The sequence below is a fragment of the Chiloscyllium punctatum genome, chromosome 21, assembly GCF_047496795.1.
Source record: "Chiloscyllium punctatum isolate Juve2018m chromosome 21, sChiPun1.3, whole genome shotgun sequence".
NCBI lineage: Eukaryota > Metazoa > Chordata > Chondrichthyes > Orectolobiformes > Hemiscylliidae > Chiloscyllium > Chiloscyllium punctatum.
The window spans coordinates 73,619,690-73,632,868 of record NC_092759.1 but is presented as its reverse complement, the minus strand read 5'-3'; positions in this window follow the sequence as shown (position 1 = coordinate 73,632,868).

Below are 13,179 nucleotides of genomic sequence, written 5' to 3'. Positions count from 1 at the left end.
CTTAGTATGAGGGGGAGCATCGCTAACAGCACTAACAGGGATAAGCAGCTGCCGACAGAGAAGGAGGAGAGACCAGAATCTGGCAACATTAGAATGGAATGTTCCCACATTGGACAAAGAAATTGAGAACACTTGATCGGAATGTTATAACAATGGATAAGAATCTGAGAACATTAGATTGGAATGTTCGAACAATGGATAAGAATCTGAGAACGTTCGACTGGAATGTTCTAAGAATGGATCAGAATCTGAGAACAATAGACTGGAACGTTCCGACAATGGATAGCAGTTTATCCTTTGGTCTTTACTATCTTTCTCAGCCTTTGTTATCATTAGCATCACAGATCGAAGATATCCTTTGGATTATACAAGGTGGCTATTATCCCATCCTCGCTATAGTTGGTGTTCCTAGTAAGTCATTCTCTTTGTCAATTAAACCGGGTTGAACTGTGTTTCTTCTCATGACAGCTAACTTTTCGAAAAGGGGAAGTCAGTGTCTTCACTGCCAACTAAAAATCCTTTCCTGATGAATTCCATAAAGTAAATTACTATTTATAAATTACTCACTGATATGCGTGAAGGAACCAGACTGTTCTCAAATTCCAGAATCCTTCTAGCCCTGCACCGGTCTACATTTCCACAAGCTTCCCACTCACAAATCCTGCCCAATACCACCATTATGATGTGTCAGTCTACTCGTCAGCCTCAGTGCAAACTCTGAATAAACTTCAGAATTTGGGCCCTTGTGAAATCTGGATTAATCTGTTTCAAGACACTTCTAACCACATGTCCATTACAAGATAATTGCACTTGAGATATTTAATGTGTACTCTCCATAGAATCTGTCAGACATGGAGATAGTGCATGGTGCTCAATCGTTGACTCTTAATCTAGAGGCAACGAATAATAACCTGTTGATGTCTCATGAAGCAAGTTGATGGAATTTAAATGAAACTATTATCATTTGAAATAAACAGTTGCCTATCTGCTTGCCTCACGTTCTTCAGAGAAGGCAATGGGTCATCCTGCCCTGGTCAGGTCTGTGCGTGAATGCAAATCCACAGCAATGTCTTTTACATTTTACTGTCCCCTGGAACATCAGAACCAGCTACTAAGTTCAAGATCGGCATTTGGACAAACGTATGAACAGGAAATGTTTTGAGGCATGTGGGCCAAATGAAAGCAGATTAGACTAATTTAGTTTAGAAGACTTGGTCAGCGTGGACAAGTTGGGCCAAAGGTTCTGTTTGTGCGTGATATGACTGTATTGCTGTGGTTCTGATCGCCGTGATGAAAAATTGTGTTTCAGACGTTTCGCCCCCTGTCTAGGTGACATCCTCAGTGTTTGGGAGCCTCCTGTGAAGCGCTTCTGTGATGTTTCCTTGGACATTTGTAGTGGTTTGAATCTGCCACTTCCCGTTGTCAGTCCCAGCTGTCTGCTGCAGTGGCTGGTACATTGGGTCCAAGTCGATGTGAAAGTTGATAGTATCTGTGGATAAGTGCCATGCCTCTAGGAATTCCCTGGCTGTTCTCTGTTTGGCTTGTCCTATAATATTTTCTTGTCCCAGTCGAACTCATGTTGCTTGTACCTGCGTGTGTAGCTACTAATCTTGTGTCGTTCCAGGCTAGTTGATGTTCATGGATACGGATTGTTAGCTGTCTTCCTGTTTGTCCTATGTAGTGTTTTGTCCAGTCCTTGCATGGGATTTTGTACACTATGTTGGTGTCAGTTCAGAAATGTTTTTGATGTATGGTAATGTGGTTTGTCCTTTGTGTTGTGGCATGTCCTCATTCCGTTGTCTTTCCCTTAAGCATCTGTTGATGAAATTGCAGGGGGATCCATTTTTGACAAATACATTGTAGAGGTGTTCTTCTTCCTCTTTTTGCAGTTCTGGTGTGCTGCGGTGTGTTGTGGCCCTTTTGAACAGTGCCTTGATGCAACTTCTTTTGTATGTGTTAGGGTGGTTGCTTTCGAATTTCAGGGCTTGGTCTGTGTGTGTGATTTTTCTGTGTATTTTTGTGGTGAATTTTCCATTCAGTGTTCTTGGTACCATCATGTCCACGAATGGGAGTTGGTTGTCCTTTTCTTCCTCTCTAGTGAATCGGATTCCTGTGAGTGTGGCGTTTATGATCTGGTGTGTGTTCTCTATTTCTGTGTTTTTAATGATTACAAAGGTGTCATCCACATATCTGACCCAGCGTTTGGGTTGAATTTGTGGTAAGACAGTTTGTTCTAATCTTTGCATTACAGCAAAAGGGCCACAACACACTGCAGTACACCAGAACTGCTAAAATGGAAGAAGAACACCTCTACAATGTACTCGCCAAAAACAGATATGCCCGCAATTTCATCAACAGATGCCTAAGGGAAAGACAACGGAATGAGGATATGCCACAACCCAAAGGACAAACCACATTACCATACATCAAAAACATTTCTGAACTGACACCCAGGCTACTACGACCACTAGGACTCATAACAGCACACAAACCAACAGACAATCTTAGACAACAACTCACCAGGACAAATGCCCCAATACCCAGCATGAGCAAAACCAACGTATTGTACAAAATCCCATGCAAGGACTGCACAAAGCACTACATAGGACAAACAGGAAGACAGCTAACGATCCGTATCCATAAACACCAACTAGCCATGAAACGATATGACCAGCTAATTTCAGTAGCCACACACGCAGATGAAAAGCAACATGAGTTCGACTGGGACAAGAAAATATGATAGGACAAGCCAAACAGAGAACAGCCAGGGAATTCCTCGAAGCATCGCATTCATCCACAGATTCTATCAAATTTCACATTGACCTGGACAAAATATACCAGCCAATGCAGCAGAAAGCTGGAACTGACAACTGGAAGCGGCAGATGCAAATCACTTTCAATGCCGGAGGAAACATCACAGAAGCGTTTCACAGGAGGCTCCCAAACACTGAGGATGTCACCGAGACAGGGGACGAAACGTCTGCAACACAAATTCCCAGCTCGGCGAACAGAACCACAACAGCGAGCACCCAAGCTACAAATCGTCTCACAAAATATGACTGTATGAATCTAGAAAGTGAGGGAGAAGGAAGAAAAGATATGATGTAAGCAAATTGGCAAGAAATATAAAACAAGCATCAGGAGCTTTTCCATGCACAGAAAAAGAAAGTTGAAGATGAGTGTGTGACCTTCGATAGAAATGAAGTCAGGAAAGCATTTGAGGACATTTGGAGAGTGTGAGTGCAGAATTGGCTGGACTGAACAGGCTGATATTTTATGCCAGTATCTGACGTCGTTCCTCACAGGGAAGGTACAGTAAGTATTTCAATGACACAGTCAAAATGGTACTTGGAGGGAAGTTCATGACCTGTCTCTATCAAAAGAAACAAGGTTTTTAACAAACATATAATACTATGGTAGACAGGTAAGCAGTAATTCATGGTTTTAAAAGATATGATTACAGACAGACTGTTGGCACTGTGTGAAATATTCCATAACTCTCTGGATTACAGGAGTGTTCCAGCGAAACTGGAGACACTCCAATGTGGCGACTGCTTTCAAGAAAGGAGCGAGACTGAAAGCAGGATCCATTTAGCCTAACAATCATTGCTGGATATCTGCGAGAGTATGTTACTAAGGAAGGAATTACAGGGCATTTAGTAAAGCTTCACACAAGGGGATCGATGTTTTGCCTGTAAAATAATGCAAAGTTCTTCTGGCGATCTCTGAGAGTGTAATCGGCGGATTGATAAAGGGAGACTGGCAGACACGAGGATTTCCAAAGATTTTCCACAAGGCATCACAATATAAATGTTCTTACACAAGACAGATGACATTTACATGGAATGGCGATTGGTTAACACATAGAAATCGGAGAATCAGGATTCATCGATCTTTATGATAAAGATGTGTCGACTGAAGCACAAGTATCAGTCTGACGGCTTCAGTTATTTACAATCTATACTGACAGCCTGAATGTGGGAGCTGAGCGCAATAAACATCTGAATTTGTGGATGAAGAGGACTCCCAAACTATAGAGCAGTACAAAGGGATTGGCATGTTACTGTGTATGAAACATAACGTCAGCATGAAGGGCTCATGCCAGAAACGTCGATTATCCTGCTCCTTTGATGCTGCCTGACCTGCTGCGCTTTTCCAGCAACACATTTTCAGCAGCAAGTAACTAGGTTTGTACATTAGACGGGTTCCTGGGATGAAAGGGTTGAAGAGAGGACTCCGGCGCTCATGATAAGTTTCTAGAGGCTCACATCAGTGACTCACTGCTCCCGGCAGGCACCTGGTGCAAGCTCCCGCCCTTCGAGTTGCTGCTGCCGCTGAAAAACAAAAATATCAGAAGCGGAACATATCTGAACTGCTTCCAATGTCATTATATCGTTACTCAGATAAGGAGACAGAAAATAATCTCAGATGATTTTTATGTTTGTTTTCTCAGAGTAGTAAGCCTTTGTAAATCTCTTCCCCGCAGAGTATTGGAGGCAGAGATATTGAATTTTCTTTTTCAGGCACGGACGAAAGGGTCATAAATAACGACGAGGGAAGGATTATTAGGCACGAGTATGGAGTGTGGGTGAAATGCTGAGGGGGTACTAAATGACACTGATTCAAAACATCCATAAATAAAATGCAAAACAAAATTATAACATAGATAAAAAGTTAAAATACAACAGTGACAGAATACAGTTCCAAAGGACCATGGGTCTGCTCTGTCATTAGTGAGAGACCACTCGTGGTGGTTTACTCTGAGGGTCACCACATCTCGAGTGATGGGGTGAGACTGAGAGAGTGTCCCCATCATGGTAACCTCTGTCAGTGTGGGGAATTTAACCTGCGCTGTTAGCCTTCCACTGCATTACAAACCAGCCGTGTAGCCAACTGAGTGGGAGACAGTGTGACTCTTACAGCCAGAAACAGTCACAGGCAAAGGGCAAGTGAAACTTTCATAAGAAGGTAAATGGTAAATTCAGATAAAGGTCAGGGTAACAGTTGGGAATAAAAACGTTCTCTGCCAGAAATTGAATTCTATACTGAAACAAATTGTTAAGAAGCTGCATTTGGCTGAATAAAATAAAGTGAGACAAGTGAATTAGCCAGGATCATTAATTGTAATTTGGTATCGTTAACCATCAATAAGTGTGTATTTCTGATTGATCTATGGAAAATGTGCTTATCATTTCGTAGAAGTATAAAGGGATGGACTATATTGTTTGGAGAGTGCGTTCCCATTGCAAATGCCCTTGAACAGGCGCTTGAAGATAATCGGGGTAAAAGTGCCTGAGTGTTGTCTGGCCAGTGACAGGAACCCAGGGAGTTGAATGACTGAAATTTCCTCTAACATGGAGATGAGAAATCCATCAGATCAGCTGCGATCTTATTGAATGCTAGAACACATTTTAAGGGCTGAATGGCCTCATGATGGATTTGAAACGTATTTGATTTAAAAAACGTACATCTCTACTCTTGGGGCGCTGACATTTTCCTGAAAAATTGAATTATTTGGAACATTATCCCGAACAACCCATAATCAGCATTCTCCAGAATATTCTATCGCCATGTGGGAGTATTGACAAGGCGAGAGAGCGAGGGAAAGGGAAAGAGGGAAGTTGCTGCATGTGATAGTGAGAGTTTTGGAGCATGAGCCTTGTTCGTGGGTAGGTGCTATAACAGATATACAATGAGTGTGTGTGAGCAGAGAGAATGCAATGAGCCATATCCTGACAGCAGGGAAAGTTATTGATGTTTTTCCTGTATTGCTGGGCATTTCTTCAGACCGCAGATACTGCACTGAGCTCAGTGGTGAGTTCAGACCATGCTCGGTGAGGCTAGTTTTATGGCCCCTTCTGGGAAAAGAACAATCCTCTTCTGTACTACCTCATCCACGTGCCCCTGTCGCCAAACCTTGGTGTAATTGCCCCTTATCTGCCATGCTCGGGGTAAACTATGCAGGGCAGCTCCAAACAGAGAAAGCTCAACCGTGTGCCCATTGGCTTTTTAAGGATGGCACCAGTGCCAGTGTTTCCGGAATAGCCAGGGGCATCTGTACGATGTTGAGTACCGCCAACAATGATGGCTGGGAGAATAGGACTGTCATTGTTTGAGAGGAATACCATGGAGTGGGGAGCGTAGCTAATGAGTTGAGTTCGATAAGATAGCACTAGGAAACTAATTCGGCCTCGTGCAGACAATTCCTCTGTCACACGAAGTGAAAATGGCACTGAGACAGATTATTGTTCGCTTTAGCCCAATGAGTTGAAGACTTTGCTGAGCCCACTCCCAGCTTCAAACTGCAGAACACATGTTCCTTCAGAACTCCATCATCTGAATTCACAGCGGTATCCCATTCACCCATCATTCCAGGGAATGCTGGCTAACGTGGCAAGATGCTGTTGAATTATGTTCACTTCAGCATTCTGAAACCTGTGATCTTCAATTAAATTGTCTCTCAACCTCCCTTTCTCATTTTCCCAAAGTTCTTTTGTTTTTTATTTGGTATTTAAACTGATTTCCCTACCATCTCTCTCTGGCAGGGATTTTCACACCCAGATCACCGCTTTGTCATGGCACAATGGAGATATGGAGCTGTAAATGGATGGCAACTGCACATCCTGTCACTTCCAGCATGGGCTGCAAGATTCCCCACACTGGGCAGGGATCTACTACAGTGTTACTGATCAATGTACTGGGGTGGGGTACACAGCTTTACATGCTGGGAGAGTAACTGCTCCTGGTTTACAGATAAATGCACTGGGGTGATGTAAACAGCTCTCCATGCTGGGAGGGTAACTGCTCCTGGTTTACAGATCAATTCACTGCTATTCACTGTGCAGCACCCCATACTGCACAGATACCTTATCCACGTTTATAGAACAAGCCTACTTGTTTGCGCTGCACATTATCCCATGCTGGACTAAGTGTTTTGTCCATATTTCTGAATCAATGTACTGACGTGGTCTGTACTGTTCCCCATGGTGGACCGATAGGTATGGATTAGTCAGATTTGCACAGTGTTCAATCCTGGACAGATTGGTGGGTTGGACTGAGACTGGTCTGCACAGTGCTCCGTGCTGAGCAGATAATTCATCTGGTCTTATAGTATCTGGGCTGGATCCGTGAGGTGGATTGTGTATCCAACATAATTTCTGATAGAGCTATCACTCGTCCAACTCGACGCATTCCACTGCCAAACTCCTTGTTTCTGCAACGTATTGTCCAATTAAACCATGAAAATCTATCCTTCTTGTCATGGCTCCAACAGACGCCTCTCACAATATATGAAGAAGGTAGTCGTCCCGAACATTTCCTTATTTTAAAGGTAATTGCGTGGTGCTATGTTTCATATGCATTTCGTTTGGTCAAAATATTCAACATTAAGCAAGACACAATTTATTCAAACACTGTAGACAAAATACAATAAAACAAGAGGAATTTGGAAAAACTTAATTTATTGGAAAACTCAACAGATTAATTGTTTATTTAATTACTAAATAGTAACTGCCACAATATTGTAACATCCTGGAAACACATACTTGTCAAAAAACAATTTCAGGAAACATATTGTCTCACATGCAGTTCTCCAATTCAGGAGGAAGGAACATCAAGAGACGTTATTGCGAGAAATCTCAAGGAGAGAGCGTAGCAGCCGGGACAGACTTGCTTTCAACCCTGCTGAGATCCCAACAATAAATGAGGAAATGTAAAACTAAGAATCCTGGCTCTGTGAGAGTTTGACCATCACTCCACAGGACCAGGCAAGGCTGCAAGGACCTCAAGGAATGGACTATTTCTAAACTATCTATGCCACTGTAGTAGAGTCTCAAAAATGCCTAACACCACCTTAGCCCCTCAATGGTGGTAAGATAAATGTCAAAGTTAAATATTAATCTGCTCCATTTGTTTGTGATGTTTGACCATCTCTGACACCTTCCAGTTCCTGCATTAGTGACTGGAGAAGCTGAATGACCACTTCCTGGTGCTTTATAAATGACTCCGACTATGAAATGGTCTCTTTCTGATCATGTGTAAGTGACGTGTAGTGTTGAACAGACTGCTTGTCTTCCTGTGTAGCAGGCATGAGGGACTGAATGGGCTGTCCCTCTTTTTACCCAATAGTTTTTTTTCGGGCTGAATGACTTTTCCACATTCTTGTGAAACCAGATTGAGGTGCAGAGTGAACTCCTTCGATTACTGTCGAAATGTCCAGTGTCTGGCACGCTGTTACATAAATGTTACGGATAGTTTAACAGCACAGGCTTGAATGCTGTTCAGATCTTGTTGCACATGGACACAGACTGCTTTCGGACCTGAGGGATGACGAAGTGTTCTGAACATTGTGTAACCTGGAGTGAATATCCCCACTTCTGATCAGTGTGAATCCCATGGGCTGGATGGCCTGTTTCCACACTGCAGGGATTCCCCGTGACAAACTGGAGATGCCTGGGGTGAGGGAGCGACACTGAGGATCTCCTGCATTGATGCCCCACAGCTGAGATGACTAATGCCCAATGATGGTAAACATCTTCCCTTGTGCTGTGAATGACTCCAAACAACTGAGAGTTTGCAATAGACTCTCGTGAAGTGCGATTTTTCTCAGGATCCTTTATGTTATCTTCATTTAAATACTGCCCTGATACCAGGGCCAGTCACTCTTTGCTAAGCCCCTGAATTCACCTCTATCGCTCAAATATCATGGGTCATGGTGTATGAGCAGACCAGTGGTTTCTTCAAACAGAGGGGAGTGAATGTCAGGAATTCCCTATTCCACAGAGTCTGGGGAGCTAAATCACTGAAATATCTCTGAATGGTCTTCCCTGTTTCTGTGCACCAGTAAGTGGCCTCCAACTGCTCCTGTCTAGCAGGTTGGAGGGGCTGAATGGAACAATGGAGCTTCGCACTCAGGAACAAGATTAGGTTGTTCGACACTATGAAACTGCTCCACCAGGCACTAAGCTTGTGGACGATCACGTCTTAGTCCCACTTTCCTGTCTGTATTCCATTGTCCATGCCTCAATCTCTGTCAAATATTAATGAACTCAGTTTGAATAAATGTGAACAAAGAGACACCACATACCTCTGGGGAAGAGAATTCCCACTCAAATTGCCTTTAGAATTTCTTATCATCTCTCTTACAGTGTCATAAAGCAGGGAAACATGTCCACATAAACCAGACATCCCAATCTGATCTCAACCAATTTGTCAGCATTAGGCCATTAACCCTGTCAATCCTTCATATTAGTATGCACACCCAGATGCCTTTTATATGTTGGATGAAAATTTGGATGAAATGAAATCCACAATCTGGATGAAAATATTGTACTTTTACTATCTTTCTCCTCTCACCTTAAGCATTTGTCCTATATCTTTGGACTTCCCAATCCTGGGAAAAAGACCTTGGCTATTCAGATTATCTATGCCTCTTATGATTTTTCAAACGTCCATTATGTCACGCCTCGGCATCCGATGCTCCAGAGTAAACCGGCCCCAAACTGTCCAGTCTCTCCCTGTAGCTCAATCCCTCCATGCCCGGCAATATCATTGTAAATCTTTCCTGCACCCTCTCAAGTTTAACAACATCCTTCCTATTGCAGGGCGAACTGAATTAAACTCAGTATTCTAAATCTGGCCTCGCCAACCTGCTGCCCAGTCACAACATGATCTCCCAGCTCACATACTCAACGTACTGATCAATAAAGGCAAGCATACCAAACCCCTTCTTCACCACCCTGTCTACCTGCGACTCCACTTTCAAGGATCAATGAACCTGCACAGTTTTGTTCAACAACACTCCCCAGTGCCCCACCATTAATTGTATATGTCCTGCCCTATTTTACCTTACAAAAATGTAACACTTCACATTTACCTACATTTATCTTTATCTTTCACTCCTTGACACATTAGCCCATCTGGTCAAGGTCCCATTGTACTGTGAGGCAAACCTTGCAGGCCACTGCACCTCCAATTTTAAGGTTATCTGAAAACATAATGAACAGGCAAATATTCACATTCAAAAAATTTATATAAATAGTGAAAAGCAGTGGATTCAGCACTGCCTTTCGTGGCATATCACTGGTCATAGGCCTACAGTTTGAAAATCAGTCCTCTACCACCCTCTCTTTCTTCCCTTCACTCTGAATGTTGTAGTGTTTTGGCTAGCTTATCTTGGATCTATTTATGACCTAACCTTACTAACTTGTCTGCCAAATGGAATCCTGTTGAATGCCTTGCTGCAGTCTATACGGACAGCATCTACCACACTGTCATCACTAATCTTCTTTGTCACCTCTTCACAAAACGCAATTAACATTGTTAGAAATTATTTCCCATGCACAAAACCATGTCGACTATCCTTCACCAGCTGTTGCATTTGCAAATACACGTAAATCCTGCCCCGATCAATACTCTCCAACATCTTGGCGACCAATGACGTCAGACTAATTGACCCATAGTTCAGAACATTATTCCATTTCCTCGTCCCACGCTTCTGCTGCTCATTGTAAATGTTAATGTCACCGGGTTGTTGATATGATCAATAATATAGCTCTCAGACAGTGTGAGGATTAGTAACAAGTCATGCAGGATTCTTTGATCAGCTAAAATTAACAAGTTTATGACCCAACCAAAATTACTTAAACAACGAATGAAAGATAAATGACCGTTTGCATATTGTAAATCTGTGCTGCGATGTTTCCCATTCGAAAAATACTGACACATGCACACATTTGATGACAAACTGAAAAATAAAATCTCTGCAGAGCGTTAACTTTAAAGCATTTTGCCCAAATATCAATTGAACTCTTGACAAAAGGAAACACCAGTAATTGTCCCAATCATCATTCAGCTTTTGGAGCTATTCTGCTCTTACAAATTACTGGTAATGGGATTACTTTCTGGAACAGGTGGATTTAGCTGAATTTACTTTAATTCAGGCAGTGGGGAGACTTGTTCCCCGGGTACAACAGAGTGTTACAAGGGGACATAACTTTACATTTAAGGTGAATGGTGGAAGGCATGGGGGGATATCAGGGGTAGGTTATTTACCCAGAGAGTGATGCGGGCATGGAATGCGCTACCTGTGGGAGTGGCAGAGTCAGAGTCATTGGTGAGCTATAAGAGGCAATTGGATAGGTACATGGATAGTTGCTTAAGCTAGAACAAATGTTCAGCACAACATCATGGGCTGAAGGGCCTGTTCTGTGCTGTATTGTTCAATGTTTTGTGTTCTATGTTTGATTTGAGGGATCGCTACACGGTCAAAAATGCTGTCTTTCGGTTGCAACGATAGAACCATCTGCAATATCAGTCATGTGCTCAATTTGGACCTTCAGATACTGAGGAGCGGAGTATAATTCCTATTAGCTTGATGAACATGCATCCCCTTAGTAACATAACCAATAATCTTCATCATTAATTTCATTTATGGCTGTTGTGTTGAAAATTTGCCATAGTCACTACACGGTAAAATATGCAATTGTCTTTCTGAGGAGTCCTGATAGAGTTTATTTAAAAAATCATGAGGGGCATGGATAGGGTAAATAGGCAAGATATTTTCCCTTGGGTAAGGGAGTCAAGAATTGGAGGGCATAGGTTTAGGGTGAGGGGATAAATATATAAAAAAGACCTAAGGGGCAACTGTTTAATGCAGAGGGTGGTACGTGCATAGAACGAATCACCAGGAGAAGTGGTGGAGCCTGGTACAATTGCACAATGTGAAAGGCATCTGTGTAGCTATATGAATAGGAGGCGTTTGGAGGGATATAGCATGTGGGAATAGTTTGAGTTGGGATATGTGGTCAGCATGGATGAGTTGGACCGAAAGGTCTCTTTCTGTGCTGTACTTCTCTCGGACTCTATGACTCGATGGCGAAGTCTTCACTGTTCCCTGGGGATGAGAATACCACAGACAGCACAACCCTAAGGAGATAGGAACATCCTTATCTCAATCTTAAATGGGGAAGCCTTTAAATTTGCAAGTGTATGAATCTCACAGCAAGTCAGCTTCCCCTTTTAAAAATGAGGGCACAACGAATAGGAAAGACATAGACCATTCAGCCCCTCAAACCTATCCCACATTCCAATTGACTCAGTTCAGTAAAGTATTTACCCAATTCAGCCTCCACTGCTCTCTTGGTTACACATTTCAGACAGTGTAAACCATAGAGCGTATGAAATTGGTGCAGAACTAGACTGTTTGGTTCATCAAGTCTGATTTGCTGTTCAGTCATGGATAACATGTTTCTCACTGTTACCTTGGTCCTCTTATCAATTAAAAAGTATCTATCTTTGTCTTTAAGGCAGAAATGACTTTGTGTCTCCATGTCTGTATGTGTGTGTGTGTGTTTCAGCTTATTAGCAGGAGGCAGAGGGTGGTGGAGGAAGGTTGACGTTTGTAATGGAGGCCTGTGACCAGTGGTGTTCCACAGGGATTGCTGCTGGATCGACTTTTGGTTGTCATTTATATCAATGATTTAGATGAGAATTATACAAAGTATGGTGAGCAAGTTTACAAATGACACCAAGATTAGTTATATAGTGGTTGGTGAAGAAGGTTACGTAACATTACAAAGAGATCACGTTTATTTGGATCAATGAATCATAGAAATGTACAGCACAGAAATGGACATTTTGGTCAAATTCATTCGTGCCAACCAGATGTCGTAAATTAACTTAGGTTCATTTTCCAGCATTTGTACCATATCCTTCTTAACCCTTCCAATTCATGTCCCCATCCAGATGCCGTTTAAATGTTGTAATTATACCATCCTCCACCACTTCGTCTGGCAGCTCATTGCATACACATGTCACCTTCTGTGTGAAAATGGTCCCCTTACGTCCCTTTTATATCTTGTCCATCTCACGTTAATTCTACGTCCACTAGTTTTGGAATTCCCTATCGTGGAGTAAAGTCCCTGACTATTCACCCTATCCATGGTCTTCATGGTTTTATAAAAATCTAGAATGTGCAACATTGATCACAAACAACTCGAATGGCTGTGTTTTCATTAAACCTGGGCCTAAATTCTGAAAATCATTACTGACTCCTCTTCCTTTTTCATCACATCACAATTCTAAAAGCATTTGAACAACTTGTTCTGCCACATTATGAAGCACCTTTGTGGGATATGTATCTAAACTTTTTGGGCTCAGAAGTAGGCATGCTACCACCTC